General features: G+C 50.2%; 1 protein-coding gene and 1 long non-coding RNA gene across 2 annotated transcripts in view; both read left to right on the top strand.

Annotated features, from left to right (window-relative positions):
- The window catches only part of LOC125912642 (uncharacterized), a 42,033-nt gene extending 33,039 nt beyond the window's left edge, over positions 1–8,994 (top strand). Inside the window, exon 2 of the long non-coding RNA XR_007454795.1 lies at positions 1–8,994. This exon is cut by the window's left edge and continues 18,713 nt beyond it. This is a non-coding gene — a long non-coding RNA (uncharacterized LOC125912642).
- PTPRJ (protein tyrosine phosphatase receptor type J) overlaps positions 1–20,469 on the top strand; it is a 170,796-nt gene that overhangs the window by 54,375 nt on the left and 95,952 nt on the right. The gene's annotated exons all lie outside the window — the stretch shown is intronic.

Raw genomic sequence — 20,469 nt, 5'->3', positions numbered from 1 at the left:
ACACACACACACACACACACACACACACACACACACACGGATTGACTGATTGATTGGAGAAGGCTGTTGCTTAGAGAAGAATAGGGCTTTCTGAAACCTGGGACCCAAAGAGATGCCAAAGAGACATCATAGATAATCATGTTTTCCAGTCCTTGAATTAGGCTTAAGGCCTATAGAAGGTTTTCTTATGATTTGTGAATTTGTTAATATGAGAAGCCTTATAAAGCTGTAAAAATGAGGCTGGTAGACTGCCTTATGAAAAAGAATAAAGCCCTACAGAGCGGACATTGACCTGTGAGATCTGGAACCTGGTACGAGGGCGGACAATGGTTTTCTTAGTCTTTATCAACTCCGTTTTGGGTGGAACCTTCTCTTCTAGCCTAATATTCATAAACAGGGTCACACTGAGTCTGAGTTCTTCTTTTCCGATAGGAACAGAACCACACCCTTGGGACCAAGGGGACCTAGGTGGAGCTCCGGGAGATTTGCACCTCATGGCTAGAGGGCTGGAGAGCTGAGGATAGTCAAGTGCAGGAAAGCAGCAGATTCTCGTCTTTAGAAAAAGTTCAGTGTTCACTTGACTGGAACAAGTACCACCTGTAGGACACTATGGAAGGTCAGACAGAATGGGGAAGGAAATGGCTGAATAATTTTTTTTCTTGAAATTTTTTTCCTTCCCCTCCTATCAAGAGGCCTGTCTCGAAATTGGCAAGGTTCAGTGAAATGGCTCTTGGGATTCGTGGGGGTGGGATTGCTGAAGGGGCTTGGCCAGTTGACTGCTGTTGATGGAATGCTGCCCTGTGCCAGCACCATGCTTAATCCCCAAAACATCCTACCGGTTGAGGAAGTAGAGGCAGAGAGGGCGGGGACCTGGTATCTCAGAGCTAGCAGGTGCAGTTGAAATCCATGCTGGTGACGTATTCAAAAGGGTGATTGAACAGCCCCTCTCCCCACCCTGTGAAGGGAAGCTTAATCTTTTGGTGTTGCTTTGCTGCCGTGGAAGGTTCCAGACCCAGGTGATCAGTTTGCTCCAAGGGCTCCTGGTGCTGGACTCATTTCCTCCTGAGGGGGAGGGTGGTGGCAGGGGGAGACTGACCATGTGGGAAGGTTGGGGGAATCTGATGTGCTGGGCTGTGGGAGGCATTGGCCGTGGCCCACGTGGCCTTCTCTGGGGTGGGGAGGTCCACACTTGGGCTTCACACTTGTGTTTATTTTGAGGCATATGTGCTTCTTGTTCGAGTGGGGTTGAACTGATTCTTTCGCCCAGCTGAACGTAGGGTTGACTTCCTTAGGGGTCCCACCTGGGCGGTGGGAAGTGCGATCTCTAGTGAGGGCCACGGCATGGTTGGAAGGATTCACAGCTGCTCTGAGGTCAGGCCTGATGGCCGGTGAGGGCCTTGAGGGAATCGGATCACCCAGGGGCCAGGCTGGGGCCCAGGATGGTTGCTCCTGATTACCAGCACCACTCTATGTGGGCTCTCCAAAACTGGTTGGCTTGCTGGTGACACTGGACAAAGGAATAACCAATTTGCATAATTCTTTCATATGCATGAACTAGATTTTGGTTCTCAGAAGACACTGGGAAGGTAGATAAGTCTATCCCATTTCATACCTGAGAAGATGGAGACTTGTTTAAGATCATGAAGTAGTTGGAAATCAGCTACGGTTCCCAAGTCTGCTACTCCCTCCACTGCTACTCCCTCCCTGTAAAAAACCCACGTCGGGCCTTTGGTGACAAAAGCTACAGGGGAGGAGAGTGCCAGCTGGACTCAACAGTGACCAAAGACCGAGTAGATGCCCTCATATCTGGGGTTTGTCTTGCTCACGACTGTGTCTCTAGCTCCTGACAGGACCTGGCCACAGTAGCTTCTCAAGTAAGTATTTGCTGAGAACATGAAAGAATTTCTTAGGTGTGGGGAATAATCTGGCTCACTTGCTCAGCGCCTTCCAGAATTTCCCCCTTCTCTTTCCAACTCCCTCTTCTTTTCCCCTGGGTATCACTTCTTACCCTGGGAGTGGGACGCTCTCTGGGACACCCATCCAGCTCTTCCTCTCCCCCATAAATTATGGGACTTGGGATTGCTCTCTGGGAGAAACAGGTAGCTGTTAGGCTCAGTGCATTAACATGAGATCTGGATTTTGTAGCTTGCTTCTCATACAGATAGACCACCTTTGATCTGGAAGAGTGTCCTGTAACCTCTTTATTTTGACAGCCGGTGAGAGTGGGGCCCAGAGAGGTTTCGGGAGCTGCCTGGGGCCTTCAGCCAGTGGTGGCAGAGCTGGGCCTGAACCTGCCCCTTTCACTCTGGTGCTTTCTCTGCAGTATCCACTTCTGCCCCAAATCCCAGTGGGGGACCTTGCACATCTTTTGAAATTTAAGTCTCTCTGGTTTCTGCCACTCGGGAGCTCAGCAGGAGACCTCATCAGTGCAGAATGATCGCGGGGGTGTCTCTGTCCAAGCTAAAACTTGGGGCTCTTTGCTCAGGACTCTTGCAGCTCTCAGCTTAGGACCCCCAAGGGTTTTTTCTCTTGAGTTTGGTTTTCTCCCCTTTCCTCTGCCTCCCGTGTCTCTCCCCACCTTGTGTTTTGAGTCCCTCATGGCTGCCCTGGCAGGGATGAGTGGAGGGGAAGCAGTGGAGTATTTGAGTGTGGAGCTGGCTTCTCAGACCCTCTTTGGGTCGGTGCTGGTGGTTTGTGGCCCAGGTTGCTCGGCCTTGTGGTCTGAGGTCTGCAGGCTACACCCTGCCCCGGCCTCTCCCCAGGGGTGGGGGGTCGGCCACCTGGCACTCACGTGTGGAGTTCTACATCTGTTCCTGTGACCGGAGGAGAAAATAAAAACGCCACCCGATGGTGTGCCTATGGCTTGTGACCATTTCAAAGCTTAGTTTTCTTTGTGGTCTTGCTGGAGCCGGATGAGCTGTGGATTGGTCTTTAGCAGGTATCTGTGTATGAAAAGTCCCACACAGGGCGCCTTCTTCTACATGAGCTCATGTAAACTTCACAACATGTGAGGGGATGAGGACACGAGACTTAGAGCCCTTTTGCCAGGGGTTACTTTGTTCATTCAATAGGTAGTTACTGAACATCTGCTGTGTCCTGGGCCCCACCCTCAACTTGGCCTTGGTGGATAAGATTGACAAGGTCCCTGTTCTCAAACAGCTGAGAGCCCCTGGTGGTAGTGTGGGTGAGGTGGCTTGTGGGAGCAGGGGTTAGGGGCCGTAAGAGAGGGTTAGGGTTTTAGCCCGTTGTACTCAAATGCTTTATATTGTACCCTGTTACCACCCTTGACCTTGTGTGCTCCCTCTCCCCTGATGGGGATTATTAGCGCAGTTTATATATGGTTAAATATAGGCTCAGAGAGGCTGAGTGACTTGTCTAAAGTTGCACAGTAGACGAGCTGGAATAGACTCTAGATTGAGCCCTGTCATCCCATGCCTACCTGCGAATAATGTGGTCCTGCTTTCTTCTTCTTACTGCAACTAAAAAAAAAATTGAGATACAATCAACATAGAGCATCGTATTATTTTTAGGCATACAACAGTAATGTGTTTTTATCAAAATAAAAAAATAAGCAGTTTGCAGAAGAATATTCAGTCCTCCTGTTAGCATTTTGGTGACCTCTCAGACACATTAAAAAAAAAAAATTCAAAAAGTTGTTAATAAGCAGAGGGGAAGCCCTGCACCTCATTTTATAATCCGGATCCAGCAGGGTGGCACATCTGTGGTCTGAAAGCTGGGGGGTTTGGCTGTCTGCGACCTGGGGTTGGCCACATCGTGATTGTGTTCCACTGAGAGTTTGGGGGAAAAGCTCTTAAAAGAGAGCCCTCACATTTGTTGCCAGCATTAACCGATAGTAATTTTTGACCCTCGCTCAAACTTTAGAAAGCAGAAGTCTGGAAATTCCGAGTTGAGCCACGGGCGACCGACCTCCTGGTACACATGAGCATGAGTGTGACACGGGATCGGGGAGGGTGACGTGGCCCCAGAGCAGACGCCTTTGTAGTTTTCTTTAAAAACACAAGTCCACGGCAGGCAGAGTCCTTCCTCATCCCTCACAGAGCTTTTGTGGGGGCTCTGGGCCTCTCTAGTTATGTGGTTCTGGCCATTAGTGGCCTTCTTGGGGGGATGCCTTGCAGCGAGTGGGCATTTGGGGGGACCTGTTGGAGGCCCTGACCACTGCATTCTCAGTTGCTTTTGTCACATTAGTTAAAGGACAAAGTGAAGGGGGCTGTGGTTTAGTCTTCGGCTCGTTCCTTTGGGGTCTGGAAGAACCCAGGCAGAACATCTTTGATAGTTACTTGCTCTTTGCCGCCAGACGCTGACCTGGGAGTGGTCTGGCACCTGGGTCCTTCTCCCACTGTCTTTACGTGGTGAATCATTGTCCCCACCCAGAACACCGTTGGGGGTGCAGGTGACTCCAAGAAACTCTGCTCAGTTGCTGCTGTCTCTTCTCAAAGAATCCTGAGCTGCCCCAGACTTCAGCCTCCCAGTGGCTCTTCTCTGCTTCTAGAAGACTCATCTGCTTGCCCGATGCTTCCTCAGGCCGGCGGCTCCCCATTTTATGGCAGCAACGGCTGTCACGGTCCAGAAGCTGTTTCAGTTTTGCCGATTAGTCTCTCGTGCATTTTGTGTTTGCGATGTGCAGGGAGCTGGAGGACTCCGAGCCTTTTATGCATGTAACCTCGCTCCATTTTCACCCAGATCTTGGGAGGCAGGTATTTTTATGGTCCCTATTTTACAACCGAGGAAACGGAGGCCCGAGGAGAGAGAGTCCATCGCTGTGTTAGCTCACACGGCTGCCGATGCAGGACCGCCCTTCCCAAAGGAGCACAGTTCTGCTCTGGAATTAACCTTCTGGTCCTGAGGCAGGAGTTTTATTTTGAGGCTCCCTCGGCTTCCCCTGCTAAGCTTTCGAGTTGTGGGAGGGCCTCTCAGCCTGGGCACTGCCGACGTGGGGGGCCAGGTAAGTCTCTGTCGTGGGAGCTGACCTGTGCCTTGTAGGCTATGGGGCAGCACCTCTGGCTTGTGCCCACTAAATGCCAGCAGCACCCCTCCCCTGCCCCCTCCCCTGCCTCCCCTGCGCCGTGGGGACCACCAAAAATGTCTCTAGACGTTGCCAGATGTCCCCCGAGGAGACAAAACTGCACCCGAAGGAGAACCACCGAGTTCTGGTGACCATTTCAAACCCTAAACCCAGATGTACGTACGGTGTGGGGAGACAGGAAGGTAGAACATTTAAAATCAGGCCTGTCTTAGAAAACCCAAAACGGGCTTTTAGGTACAGCCCTCTGTGTGGGAGGACAGACTGACAGCGGCCTTTATGTGGGGACAACCTTTCACAGTGAAATTTAAATTACACCACCTGCCTTTTGGAAGCCTCACTACAGAGCCTCCTGAAAATACTTTGTCTTGGGGAAAAATCGGTCTTACATTTATTGCAGTTTTGTGGTTAACAGCACTTTTTGTTGAAAAGAACCAGGTGAAACGGAGAAGGGCCTCCTTTGAGTCCCTTTGGACGCTCGGAGCGCTTACAACAAGGGGCACATTCCTGTGCCTTTGGTAGAGCCCTTGGGGAACCCGCTTTTCAGGTTTCCTCGCCATTCCCCTGGGTCAGATGATTTGAGAAATGTGTGTTTTGTGGTGTGTGTACACAAGCCTGCGTGAGTTTGTTTTCACACTCATGGCTGGCAAACCTGTCATGTTTTGTCAAATCTGATTTCTGTTCCTCCGTGTATAGCTTCTGTTTGTTCACACGTTTCTCCCTCAAAAGTGCTTCAGTGTCTGCAGTGTGCCAGGCTGTATCTGAAGCCTCTGGACTTTTATTTATTTCATTTCATTTCATTCCATTTTATTTATGAGAGAGAGAGAGAGAGAGAGAGAGCAAGCGCGAGCAGGGAAGGGGCAGAGGGAGAGGGAGACAGAGGATCTGAAGCAGGCTCTACGCTCACAGCAGAAAGCCTGATGCCGGGCTCCAGCTCACGAGCCATGAAATCATGACCTGAGCCAAAGTCAGACGCTCCATCGACTGAGCTACCCAGGGGCCCCTGTTCTTTTAAAGCATTGTTAATTGTATAATATTCAGCATCTGTTCTAACCTTTTTAAATTTTTTGTATTGCTGAGCATCTAATTCTTTATTTTTTTAAAGATTTTCTTAATGTTTTTTGTGATTGAGAGAGAGAGAGCGCATGCATGCACAAGCACAGGAGGGGCAGAGAGAGAGGGAGACACAGAATCCAAAGCAGGCTCCAGATTCTGAGCTGTCAGCACAGAGCCTGATGCGGGGCTCAAACCCACGAACTGTGAGATGATGACCTGAGCTGAAGTTGGACGCTGAAGCAACTGAGCCACCCAGGCGTCCCTCTTTTTTTTTTTTTTTTTTTTTTTAATCTTTATTTATTCCGAGAGAGAGAGCACGAGCAGGGGAGTGGCAGAGAGAGAGGGAGAGAGAATCCCAAGCAGGCTCTGCACTGTCAGCACAGAACCCCACGTAGGACTTGAGCTCACAACTGTGACATCATGACCTGAGCCGAAATCAAGTCGGATGCTTAACCGACTGAGCCACCCAGGCACCCCTAGTTATTTGTGATATTTCAGTATTATAAGTGGCTGTCACTTCAGTGCTGCTCTGCTTGTGACATTTGTGTGTGAGCATGTGTGTGTTTATGTGTGTGTGTGTGCCTGTGTGTGCAAACTCAGTCACAGCATCAAGGCTGTGTGCTGGGCCATTGGGATCCAGGCTTGAGCTGGAAGGTTCTTATATGTGACTTCTAGGCTAAGTTGTAGTTTTCTTCCTTTTCATTTCATTTCTTTCTTTCCCTTCCTTCCTCCCTCTCTCCCTCCCTCCATCCTTTCTTCCTTCGTCCCTCCCTCTCTCCCTCCCCTCCCTTCCTTTCCTTCTCTACCCCATTTCTTCCTTCCTTCCTTCCTTCCTACCTTCCTTCCTTCCTTCCTTCCTTCTTTTCTTTTTTCTAGAAATTCGCTTGGTCATATTTTTCTCTCTCTCATGGCATAAGGAAAATGGTGCTTCTGATGATAGTGCTTATCTGTGAATGTGGGAAAACCTGCTGCTGGTTTTCAGAGAGGGTTTCCAGGTCGTGTGAGGTGGGTCTCAACTGGACATTGTGCTAACAGTAACCGACAGCGGTTGGGCACTGACTGAACCAGCCACTGACCTAACTGCTTTGGATAACTAGTTTCATGTACTCCTCACATGGGCCCTGGGAAGCAGATGCCGTATCATCCCCATCTTGTAAAGGAGGGGACCGAGGCACGGGCCAAGAACAGGGCTGGGATTTGAGGCCGAGCTTATACCCAGGGCCCCACCATGAGTTTGTGTCTTTTCTGCCACACAGTCCTGGGCACTGGCCTTGGTATGCCGTGTGATTCATAGCGGGGGATGGTTTTGCCACCCACGGGGCATTTGCCAACATCAGGAGACAGTTCTGGTGTCATGACTGGGGGGGGGGGGCGCTGAGGATTCTGAGGGTGTTATTGGCATTTAACAGGTAGAGGCTAGGATTGCTGCTAAGAGCCCCCACCGTGCAAGGACAGCTCACAACAGTGAACCCTCCAACCCCAGATCCCAGCAGTGTGGAGGCTGGGAGGTGCCGTTAGGCGAGACAGCCAAGAAAACGAAGAAGATGCGAGCTCCTAGAGAGGCAGCTGGGAAGGAGTGGAAGAAAGAGGTGCTTGTGAGTGAGACCTCTCCTTAGTTTCGTCGTCTTGCACAGACGACATGAACTTTGTGAGGCTCTGCTTCCTCATCTGAAAATCAGGAAATGATGCTTCTCTGGCATTTATTTTCAGCATGGATTCAGGAGTCAGACTCCCTGGGTTTGGATTCTAGTTCCCTGTATGAGTTTGAGCGAGTTAGTTTAACTTTGCCAAGCTTCAGTTGCCTCATCAGTTAAACAGGCCAGTGACAGTCATACTAAAATGCGTAAAGAGAGTCAAATGCCTACCATATGAGCTGAGACATGGTGAGCACTTGATGAATCTTAGTGCCTTGAGAAAAGCAGTGATGGTGGGGGTGCTTAGCCAAGTAAGAAGGTCAAGTGTCTATGCTTCCTAAGGGCAGAGTTTTGTCTTGTGTTGGGCTCTCTCTCTAGTGTCTACAGTTGCCTGTAGGTTTGCCCCTGGATCCATCAAGGTGGGACTGAGTATAGAACGATGTGAAATAGCACATCTACAGTGATGCGAAGCTTGGCGTTTATTCCTGGTCTGTGATGTAATGGAGTCACGATTCAACTGTGAGTGGGTGTTGGGAGCAGAGATGGGCAATTTTCAGGTTCTTGAAATGTGGGGATATCGTTCCCTCGGGGCAGGCACTCGCCATTCCTGGCTTCAGCCTGAAATGTCGGCACTCGTCACCCCAGCCCATGCGTCAGTGCCATAAGTGTGATGGCAAATCCCTCGGCACCTTGCCTACCCTGCCGCTCGACAAAGACTTGTGCTCTCTGGGTGGTGGAAGGGCCTCTGAGGCCGGGTGAGGCTGGCGATCTCACGTGCCTGCCTCCCTTCGCTGGCAGGAGGACGAGAGCCCAGCTCTGAAGGAGCGGGACGGATGGATGCGGGCAGAGGAAGTGGGGAAGAGCCTTGGGGAGTGTCAAGTGCACTTGCCGGAGGGGGCTGGCTCCACGTTGCTGGCCGTCAATGACACACCCTTCATGAGTCTCCCAGGTAACAGGGAAGTGCCACCGAAAATCTTACAACATAACAAAGACCTGGCGGCCCTGTAGAAACTAGTGATGGTTGACCCGCTGTATCATCTCACATCGCCTCACTTGATGCGGTGCTTCCTTTATACAGGGCCTGGGCCACCAGTCCACAGGGGCCTGGCAGCCACACACATGAGGGAAGTAGGCTGGGGGCACTGGGGATGAGTTGGAGAGGTCAGGTCCCCCAGAAGTCAGCCATTCCTGCAGTCCTGGCCCTTGTTGTTAAGCGAGAACTTGGCCCCGTGTTGCAGATCTTCTGATTTGCTCCCCCCCCCCTGCAGAAAAGCAGAAATTCTACTTTTATGGGAAACCTGCTCTTTCAGGAAGGCCGTAGCGTGGTACCTGGCACATGACGGGCACTCAACAGGTATCCCTCCAGAATGATCAGGACTTGCTCTATGTGGATTAGGGATTCTCCGGTGGCGGTGGGCTGCATTGTTTGCCCGGCTGATTGCCGTTTGATACAACAGTGATTCTCAGAGTCCAGGAGGCCCCACATATCCCTGCCGGATCTCTGGGTTTAACATATACTCAACTTCTTGCTCTGCTTTCTCAGCCTCTGTGTCCCTCCCTCCCCCTAGTGTGACAGCTACATCCTCTCTAGAATGTTTCTGGTGAATTCTGACCTTGGGAAGCTTGAGGGCTGGTCTTGTGATCAACGTGTGAAGTACAGTTGTCCCCCACCCCCAGCCACTGAAAGGGCCCCTGGGCTCCGTACTTCAAGGCAGATTAGCTTCCAAGGCCTGCTGACACATCCTTCTGTGGTTGCTCGCACAGGCCTTGGGGGTACCAGGGTTCCATTCCACCGGTAGGTCTCGGGGTCAGGTGACAGAGGTAGGTCCCTGAAGTCAGGTCCAGAAAAAGGCCACTGGGGCCAGCCTGTCTCTGCCCTGGGACACTGATCTCACAATCCAGCAGGATGCTGCTGGCTAGCTTGGCTCAGCCTTGCAGCATTGAAGACACAATGCATTTCAGTCCAAGGCGCTCTGCTCCCTTTCCGGGCGTCGGGAGAATGTTTTTCCAGCTCGGTTACTTGCTGGCATGCATAGGTCAACATACAAGGTGTTCTTGGAGAAACTGGAGCTGGATGTTGACTTTTGCTTCCTGGGATGTGTTCTGGGAGGAAGTGGGTTTTTAGGTTGTGGTGGGTATAGGATGTGGTCTGGAGTGATTAGTATCACACACTGTGGATGAAGTTAACGAGAATCATGGAGGTTTTTTTCCCTTTTGTACTTTTGGGCTGAGGCTCCTTCAAAGGAGCTCGTGTATCAGAGATTCTGCATGTATTTTAAACATTTGTGTCGAACGTAGAAGCATTCTGATTGCCTTGTTTTATGCACCAAGTATGTTTCTGGCAAGTGACTTGCTCAGTAAGACCTGGGTTTGACACTTAGTAGTTGTGTGAGCTCTAGCCAGGACACTGAACCTTGCTCTCCAGGGCTCGGATTCCGGAGGGTCAAAGGGGGAAGGGACAAAACTCATGGATCGTTGTAAGGGTTTACTGAGTTATTGCACGTAAAGCACTTTGTGTACGGTTCTTGGCACAGCGTAAGTATTTAGTAATGGTAGTTATCATCCTAATTATTAGAGAGGCAGCTTGGTAATAGTAATAATGGTGGTGATGACAGTTATTGGAGGCTTACTGTTTGTCACTTATTCTTCCAAGTACTTTCTGTCAGTTGACTCCTTTCATCCTCACAATAACCCACCAAGGTAGGTGCTGTCATAATCTCTGTTTTATAGATGATAGAACTCAGGCACAGAGAGGTTAAGTAACTTACCCAAAGTCACCCAGCTCCCACATATGAAAAGATGATGGACTGGAGATGCGTGGACTGAGTGGCATGTTTGCACGTCGCCTCCTGACGGTGTGGCTTGTTGCAAACTACTGAAGTCTCAGCGTTGCCTTCTCAACTGTGAAATGGTGCCGGTGACCCAGTCCTCGCTCCCTGATCCCCCCCCTTCATTGCCTAGTGTGGTGCTTGATGGTGGGTGTGTAGGACTCAGGCGCTGATTGACTGATGATGCCAGGAGAGTGTTATGAGGGCCCAATGAGCTGTGAATCTCTGGACAAAAGGTAGTTGTTATTTTAAATGCCCCGAGGTTCTTACTGTTGGGGTTTAAACACAGGGCCTGTTTTTTAGATTTCTGAACCACTTAAGAGAGAGATACAAGTTAAGAAGGCACAGATCAAAATGTTACCTTTGTTACTGATAAAGGCTCGGTTGGAGGATGTGGCTTAGGTGTGGGGTGGCACGGGCTTCCTGATAGGACTGTTATTAGCCAGATGTACCCACCTAGTCTCGGGCCGCCTTGAGCACCCAGAGGCCACCTCACACGGCATGGTGAGTTGGCCTATAGCCGTGGCGCCCCCCGCACCGCCCCCAGGAAGCTTCTGGGTGCAGGAGCGGACCGCCAGAGCGAGATGAATCACCTCTGCATGGAGGAAGTGCTGGGCGGCGAGGCAGGAGTTTTGAAGGAGAAATCCTTTTTTGGAGACCAGAAGTCGGGAAGAAGCTTACCAGCTACAATTACTGTTTAAAGAAATATCCCCCCTCCCCATAAAGCCCCCAACAACCAAACAGCCACTACCAGCTCATGATGCTACCCACGTTCCCCCCTGCACCTTCCATGGCTGTTGCATCTTTCCACTTGCTCACACCCAAAGCCTTTGAGTCATCTTTGTTCCCTCAAACCCCGTATCCGTCCATCTGCTAGTCTGTGGGCTCGACCCTCAAAGCAGATCCAGAATCCAACGACTTCTTCCGCCTGGCCAACTGACTAACCCGCTGGGGCAAGACGCCGTTCTCTTGTCTGGGTCCTCCTTGCTGCTCTCTTCACTTCTACCTCGGTGTTTTCTCAGTCTGTTCTCAGTGAGGCAGCCAGAAGGACCCTTTTGAAGACTGAAGTGCTTTAGGGGCCCCTGGGTGGCTCAGTCAGTTAGGCCTCCGATGTAGCTCAGATCATGATCTCGCGGTTCGGGAGTTCGAGCCCCGCGTCGGGCTCTGTGCTGACGGCTCAGAGCCTGGAGACTGCTTCGGATTCTGTGTCTCTCCCTCTCTGTCCCTCCTCAGCTCGTGCTCTCTCTCTCTTTCTCTCTCAAAGCATAAATAAACATTAAAAAAGAAAAGCGAAATGCTTTAAAAACTGAAAGACCACCTCCTTCCTCTGCTCCAAACGCTGCCGTGATTCCTTGTTTCATCCAGACGAAAAGGCTGGGTTCTCCCAAGGGCCTGTCCGTCTGGCCCCACAGCCCCCTGACCTCCTTACCTCCTCTCCCTCTACCCTCAGCCCTGCTGTCTCTGCACAGTCACATACTCCTGCCTCACGGCTTTTCACTGCAGTTTTGCTCAGAACAGCCTCCCCAAGTCCTCACTTCCTCCAGCCTCCGAGAAGCCTGCCCTGACTTCCCCACACATGTACAGCAGTGTGCCGGTGCTCCTGATGTTCCCTCCTCCGCCCTACTTTTTGCCCGAAGCACACATCACCTCCGATAGACTGTATTGCCCTTCCTGGACTTAAAATGTGGGCTCCCTGAGGAGTCCGACCTGTTTTGTTGACTGATCCCTCTCCAGCTTCTAAGGCAGTGCCTCTAGAGCAAAGAAGGTTCAGAAGATGGCCTTGTAACGGGAGACTGTGCCATGTGCACTTGGGCCAGAGCAGGAGCAAGACGCGTGCTGCCCTAGGCTCACGGGGCTGAGGTCTCGTGGGTGAAACGACAGCGTACAGCTTCTGTAGCCCTCGCGGTGCCAGGCACTGCACCGAGTGCTTCCTCACGACCGCCTGACCAGGCAGCTCCTGTTACCATCTTCGTTTTCCAGGTGAGGAAACTGAGGCAAAGGAAAGAGGAGTAATGGACCCTAGGTGACACATGTGACTTCAGCGGTAGGTGACCACTCCAAGAGCCTGCCCTTAACCACTGCACCTTCCTTCTGCCCCCACTAACACAAACCCGAATCACTGTGAGGAATATGAGCCCAATTTCGGTTGAGGCTGTAAAGGAGCTTTGTGGCTGGTTAATGGAGGGTTCTGGGAAGCCTTCTCTGTGGAAGGAAAGTTTTATAAAGTGAAGATGCCGGGTAAATGGATGATTGCCCCCCAAATTAGCTTGTTTTTTGGGCTGACTATGATACATCAGGCTTTCAAAAGTAGAGGGGTATGTGCATGTGTGTGTGTGTGTGTGTATGTTTCTAAGTCTAAGAAGTAGATTTTTAAAAAAAAAATTTTTTTAACGTTTATTTATTTTTGAGACAGAGAGAGAGCATAAACGGGGGAGGGTCAGAGAGAGAGGGAGACACAGAATCTGAAACAGGCTCCAGGCTCTGAGCAGTCAGCACAGAGCCCGACGCAGGGCTTGAACTCACGGACTGCGAGATCATGACCTGAGCCGAAGTCGGCCGCCTAACCAACTGAGCCACCCAGGCGCCCCTAAGAAGTAGATTTTTGATATTGGTAAAATTCAAAATGACTGGGGTTACCAAGAATTCAAGAGGTGGGTTAACGAGACAACATTTGAATGCAATTTTATCTTTGAAAAACATTTTTGAGAAGTCCTGTTTCTAACCAGGAAGCTTCCTGGTTCATGAAAACTCTCTTTCCCATTAAAGTGTGTATGGTCTACTGTAAACAAAGATCGAGTTCCTGTGATCTGCTTTCTCATAACTTATAGGAGCTATTTTTTTTTTAAAGGATCCAAGTTCATGTTGCCACACAAACAACAAAATAAGCCGGTATGTTCCAAGAACAAACATTTGCTTTACCCACCCACAACTTGGAAAGACTCAGGGTGGAAGGAGAAATCGGAAGCCAGGGAGGTAACGCCAGAATATTTTAGTGGCTCCTATTAATTTCAGTAAGCCTGGAAGAAGCTCATAAACCTTTTAATGTTTTGATTAGAACCACCAGCTCGGGGTGCCCGGGTGGCTCAGTCGGTTGAGCGTCTGACTTCGGCTCAGGTGATGATCTCACAGTTTGTGAGTTTGAGCCCTGCGTCGGGCTCTGTGCTGACAGCTCGGAGCCTGGAGCCTGCTTCAGATTCTGTGTCTCCCTCTCTCTCTGGTCCTCCCCTGCTCACGCTGTCTCTCTGTCTGTTAAAAATAAACATTAAAAAAAAAAAAAAAAAGGAACAACCGGCTCAACAAACTTGTTAGGGAAAGTATGATTGTAGAGATTCACTGGGCACTTTATCTCTTGGGCAGCCGGGAGCCCCAGCCCCTTAACAAGGGAAGAGAGCTTCTGCCCCTGCCTCTCTTCCTCATCCCCACTGTTGCAGAAGGGCTCTTGTGTCCTGTGCACCTAGTGGCTTCTCAGGGAGTCTCAGGAGGGGCAGAGGCTGCTCAGTGCTCCGCCTGCCCCTCAGGTGCCTTCCTCCCTGGAGGTGTGCACGTGTGCCGGGCCCTGTCCTGGCTCCTCCCTCGAGTGGTCACTGCCAGTGTCGTTCTCAATTCCCGTCTCCTGTGTCCTTCCTGATGGAAGCCTGCTCCTCCCGGTCTCACTCCTCGTAGGGGTGGCCACGTGACCTTGTCCTGGCAAATGGTTGCATGTCGTCATCACTGGGGGAAGCTCCAGGGAAAGCCCTGTGTGTGTGTGTGTGTGTGCGTGTGTGTGTGTGTTGGCGGGATGGGGGGGTGGGGATAGACTCTGCTCTGCTCTCAGGGCCGTGTGCCCTTCTGACCCCAGTGTGGATGCTGTGCTTGGAGGTGTGACGTCCACAGCTGCTGCTACTGCTTATCACAGTAATAACGACCGCGACACTGCGTCTGTGTGTCCAGGGCTCCTCCGAGCCCCTCTTATTAATGCATTTAAGATAGGTAATATGATGATCTCCATCGGATGGATGAGGAAACTGAGGCAGAGGAAGGAGAGTGGACCCTCCCAGGGCCCCGCACTGAGGGAGCAACAGGACTCTGGCACCAGAATCTGTATCCGTCACCTCTCTGTCATGCCGTCATGCCGCCTCTCATGAGAGTGCAGGTCCTGTCCTGAAAAATGGGAGCAGGAAGTAGCCTTGGGCAGCTCTGAGTGTCCTGGGCTGCCTGCTTCTGGAGTACTGGTTATTCGAGAACAACGAATCCCTTACTTGTTACCAGTGGCTTTACACAAATTGATGGAAGCGTTCCGTGTTGTGTGACTTTGGACATGTTCCTGAACTTTTCTTTTCTTTAATTTTTTTTTTAACACTTACTTACTTTTGAGGGAGAGACGGAGTGCAAGTGGGGGAGGAGCAGAGAGAGAGGGAGACACAGAATCCGAAACAGGCTCCAGGCTCCGAGCTGTCAGCACAGAGCCGGATGCGGGGCTTGAACCCACGAACCGTGAGTTCATGACCTGAGCCAAAGTCAGATGCTTAACTGACTGAGCCACCCAGACGCCCCTTAACTTTTCTTTATTTTGGTCTTTTCATCTGTCAAATGGGGATAATAATGGCACCAACCGATGGGTTGTTTAGAAAAGCTCCGTTGTTACTGTCCTAGCATGTTATCGGCAACACTGGCAGGGAATTCACGTACTGATCTCCTACTTGGTACCAACCTCAATGAATGTGGAGACAGAAATCACCTAGGAGCGATGGGCAGGGTCCTGGGGGCAAGGAACTTCAAAAGAGAGAAGTATTGAATAGTAAGACCTTTCGTCCTTGGACAGCTTTGTTTCTGAAGCACTTTCTCCTACATGCGTCCCAATTTCGTCATCTCCTCCCAGCCAGATTTGCTAACAAGCACATCACTAGGCAGAACTATTCCTTACCAGCCTGGGGCTGATATTTGTGCCTGGACAGGTTGTCCATGTGTGTGCCCGGACAGATGCAGGGGCAACGGGTTGGCATGAATTCCGGGCTACTAGCTGGGCAGAAATGAGCAGATTGACAGGCATGAATGAGGGGGTAGGAGAATGTCTTTGATGTCACTCCCATTGTGAAAACCAGAGAACGGATGCCTTTATTTAAAAATCTGGCTTTGGAGAAGTTAAGCCGCAAGGAGAGAGGTTTTGTCTATTTTTGTTTATTTCTAAAATTGTGACTGGAACATAGTAGGTGCTCAGGAAATACTTGCTGACCGAGTAATGAAAGGAAGTTGGCCTTCCTTGCTGTGTTGTCACTGGAAATTCTGGTTTCCACACAAGGGGCAGTGTGCTGCATAGGCTGCCGGAGGGCGGCTGTTCATGGTTCCCTTACCAGTCTCTCCTGACAGGGTGAAGTACACATTTTTAAGCTACTTTTGCTCTGACTGATACACTTGGCTGCCTAACAAAAAGCCAGAGGAGAACTAAAATTTTTAGCATCATTCAAAATGCTTGCCATTCTTCTTGCTTTGCGAAATCGTGAGCCAGTTAGAGTTCACATAAAGGTCAGAACTTGATCTGCAGGAAGGAGGTTCCCCTTGGTTTATGTGAGGGGGGACTTTTCCCCCCTTCTGTTTATTTTACCCAAACGCTTCTGTTTTTCTCCCAAGCTAAAATCTGGCATTTGTTGTAGAAAGTTTCTCAGCTTATGTGTTTTTTTTTTTTTTTTTTTTTTTTTTAAAAAAGATCATGTGTTTGGCTTTGGTTGTGATTCTCAGTGATTTTTCTGCTGCCTAAGAGTTGATTTTCTGCTCCTTGAAAGGCCGGCTCTTAAAGTGGGAGCCCGAAGTTCACTTTCAGTTTTAGAGGGAACTTAAAAGCCATTTCCCTAGGCCTTTTAAGTGCCTCTCCAGCTTGTGTTTCCTTCTGTTTTTAGTTGATACGGGGGGCAGGGTCTCTCAAAATGCATGGGGCCCTCTCCCTACCCCTCCACCCGATTTGTGGTGTGAGATTGAGTCCCCCTTGGTCCTTCATGTGTAATTCTTTTGTGGGGAGGAGGGTGGAGAAGGCCCTGGACCCCTGGCATTGTTGCGGCCCCTCCCCTGGGGAACTGGAGGTCTCTTTCCCTAAGGGCTGGGTTCATTCAGAAAGTGGGAAGGGTTGGAACTCTGGGGGGCAGGTACGAAGGGGCTGAACACGAGGTGGAGACTGGGCTGCGGCCCAGAGACATTTTTGGCTGCAGGTCAGTCCACTGCGGCCCAGGCGGCTACCCGGGCATTGCCTGGTCGGGCAAGGTGGCTCGAGCCCTTCCTGCTCCACTGGGATCCTCAGAATGTTTTCCTTCACCTCAAGGGGTGGAGGATAAACCCTACCAGTCAGCCAGTTTAAAGGAGGAGGTGAGGGGCACCTGGGTGGCTCAGTCGGTTGAGCATCCGACTTCAGCTTAGGTCATGATGTCATGGTTTGTGGGTTCGAGCCCCACGTCGGGCTCTGTGCTGAGAGCTCAGAGCCTGGAGCCTGTTTCGGATTCTGTGTCTCCCTCTCTCTCTGCCCCCTCTGCTCTAAAAAATAAATAAACATTAAAAAAAAAAAAAAAAAAAAAAAGGAGTTGCTGGGCGCAGGGATTCTCCCCAGCCCCAGCAGGGCTTAGACCTGTTCTCTCAGCAGGCTTGGTTCTTTAGGCCTTTGCAGGCCTTCTGGCCCCTCAGGGAGGAGGGGTCCCTCCCAGGACCCCTTGTCTTACTCTGCATGCTTCTCGTCTTCATTCTCTCTCCCTGTTGAACCCTCCAGTTTTTTCTCCATGACACAGATTTGCATTTCAAGTTCTCCTACAGCTGCACATGTTTTTCCTGTTGGTAAACTGTTTATCTTCTGGTAGAGTTTAAACCTTTTCAAAGCGAATGTCTTTCTGTGATGCTGTGACCTATTTGTATAGTGCATTACCGATTACAAAGTGCTTTCCTGCCTTATCTTACTGAGGAGCGGTGACAAGGGCAGACACCCAGGTAGCACTCACTGGGGGATGGACTGTGTCCGAGAACCGTAGAGTGCTGCCTTGTACTCTTGCCGCCCCCTGTGCTGCTCTCACCCCTGTTACAAAGCGGGGAGAGCTGAGGCACGATGGCTAAAGGATACTCCCGAGGCCACATATCTGCCAGATGGAAAGCTGGGATTTGCACCCAGGCAGATGAGCTCCAGAATCCTGATGTTTAGCTACGATACCATACTGACCCTCGTAGTAGCAAAACAGGATTAGGATTTGCCGCTCTTCGTTCTCAAAAACAAAAACCCAATAAAAACCAAAACAAAACAAAAACCCAAAAACCTTCTCTTGAAAAACTTCAGAAGTAATCACCACAGGAAAAGCTTAAATGATGTGGGTGCCTAAAAGCCGAGGGTGAGAATGCCCCCCTTGCCCCCCCACCCCTTCGCCCCAGCCCGTGCCTGTGCTCCCGCTGCTCTCAGACAGACCAGAGTGTTAACAGGGGAAGTCCTTGCAGACCATCCACCTAGAATCATTATGTATTTTATACGTTAAGTATGAGAACATACACAATTACACTAACGGGACCTCACCATAGACCTGCAGGTGGTGGGAGGGAAGTGCAGGTGTTAAGTCTACTCAAGGGCACACAGTGACTTAGAAGGAGAATCTGGACTTGAACCCAGATCTCATCTCTTACTGTGACCAGCCTCATGGGGAACTAGCCAGAGGCTGGTTTCCTAAGAACTGTCCCGCTGTATTGTTGCCAGATGGTCTTTGACACAGTTGTGGGCACCTTCCAGGGTCATCATTAAAAAGGGAATAGGCTTCGGGCAAGAGCTGAATAATGCAAATCTTCAGTTTCGGTTTAGAAAATCCGAAACTTGCGGTGGGGATATAGAAAAAAAGGAAGTAGAATGATTGTCTTTCTCCCTCTTCTTTCTTCCAGAGAGAAAAGGGGTTTAGGAGGCCTCCTGGAAAACAGTCCAGGAGAGTCCTTTCCTGTGATAAAACCAGCCCCTCCCCCTCCCCCAGGGTAATTACAGAGCCTGGGGCCTGGAACCTTCCTCACCAGTCTGAGGAGACACCATTCTGCAAACAATGGGGGGAAGGAAAGGAAGGCAATGCGTTTGCCAATGGTGCCGATGACTTCCTCAAATGCAAGGCTCAGGCTGTACTTAGAAAATCCCTGCTCCGAGGTCCCCCTGGTAGGACGTGCAGATAGGATTTGCTTTCCCTCTCTGCGTCCTATTGTCCAGGGCAGAAAATTTCAGACTATGGATGGGCCCTCTGACTGAATTCATATGGAAGTTTGAAAGCAAAGGAATCTTAAGTCTAGGGAGCCTTTCTCTTTTTCTGGATTTGACTGATCAGGAAACAGTAATTATCCAAACCACAGCTCTGTACCAAGAGGCAAACCACAGGAAAAAGAAATCTGAACAAGTCAAGAAAATAGAGGTCCCGCAAAGCATGCTTCAATGTTTTTCTCAGAGGAGAGTCTCCTTATTCGTGTTTTAAAGACTTTGGTCCAGTAAATATAGCTCTTCTGGCTTCCCATGCTGCAGCAGAGAAGCAGAAAGTTGGAGGGAATGGGGGCAGTCAGGGTAGAGATCAGAGACCCTGGAAAAAGAAGAAGCAGGTGTTTAAACACCTCTGTAGCCCCCCCCAGGGAGACTTAGGTGCCCGGTTTCTAACAAGAGTGCAGAAGGCCTGGGAAATGTAATTCAGCCCGGTATGTAATATGAGTGGGCATGGCCACAAGATTCAGTGATGATAAGGGTAATATTATTGTTATTAAAATTTTTTTAATGTTTATTTTTGAGAGAGAGAGAGAGAGACAGAGCACAAGCAGGGAAGAGGCAGAGAGAGAGGGAGACACAGAACCCGAAGCAGGCTCCAGGCTCTGAGCTGATAGCACAGAGCCTGATGTGGGGCTCGAACTCATGTACTGTGAGATCGTGACCTGAGCTGAAGTTGGACGCTTAACCGACCGAGCCACCCAGGTGCCCTGTGAGGGTAATATTATTAAACTTAGAGTACAGTGGACCCTTGAACAAGGCAGGGTAATAGAGGCACCGACCCTCTCCCCTCTTTTAGTTGAAAACATGCCTAAAAACTGAACTACTAATAGCCTACTGTTGACTAATACTTACTGATGACAGAAACAGCCGATCAAGACATATTTTATCTGTTACATGTATTATATATTGTCTTCGTACAACAAAGTAAGCTAGAGAAAAGAAAATGTTACCAAGAAAATCACAGGGCAGGGGTGCTTGGGTGGCTCAGTCTGTTAAGCGCCCGACTCTTGATTTGGGCTCAGGTCATGATCTCATGGTTGTGAGATGGAGCCTGCTTGGGGTTCTCTCTCTTCCCTCTCCCTCTGCCCCTCTCCCATCCGCAAAAAGCACAGGGGAGAGAAGATACATTTACGGTGCCGTACTGTATTTATTGAAAAAAAATAAACCCCTGTGTAAGCGGACCTGCACAGTTCAAACCTGTGTTGTTCAAGGGTCAGCTGTACTCAGTTTAAGGAGACAAGAGGGTGTGTGATACATACGGGTTTCCATCATTTATTTCTCATTTGGAGAGGCAGTGCCAGGTTGATTGATTATTGATTGGATAGCTGGCCTCTTCCAGACAGCAGGCACTGCATACGCATTTCTTAGTCAGCTGGCACAGGTTGAGAAGCGGTCAGGTTGCTGAGGATGGGTGGGACAGACAAGGTCTGTCCGCAGGGAGTTTGTGCTTTAGTGGCGGTGAGAACGATGTCATTGGTGCAGAGGTGAGAGGGAGAGCTGAGGCAGGAGAGCCCAGAACCAGGATGAGCTGTGCCTTGAAGCTGATTCCACCACTTGCCTGAGCAAGGGGTGCTGGCTGGGTCCCTCTCCTCCCTACTCTGCACTTTGCTCATGTGTGAAATGAAGACCATGAAAGTTCCTCCCCGTGGAGCTCTCCCAGGAAGATTCAGCAAGAAAAGGCAAGGAAAC

This window comes from Panthera uncia, chromosome D1 (assembly GCF_023721935.1).
Source record: "Panthera uncia isolate 11264 chromosome D1, Puncia_PCG_1.0, whole genome shotgun sequence".
Classification (NCBI taxonomy): Eukaryota; Metazoa; Chordata; class Mammalia; order Carnivora; family Felidae; genus Panthera; species Panthera uncia.
The sequence above is the reverse complement of the archived record's forward strand: the minus strand, read 5'-3'. Positions and strand labels throughout refer to the sequence as shown.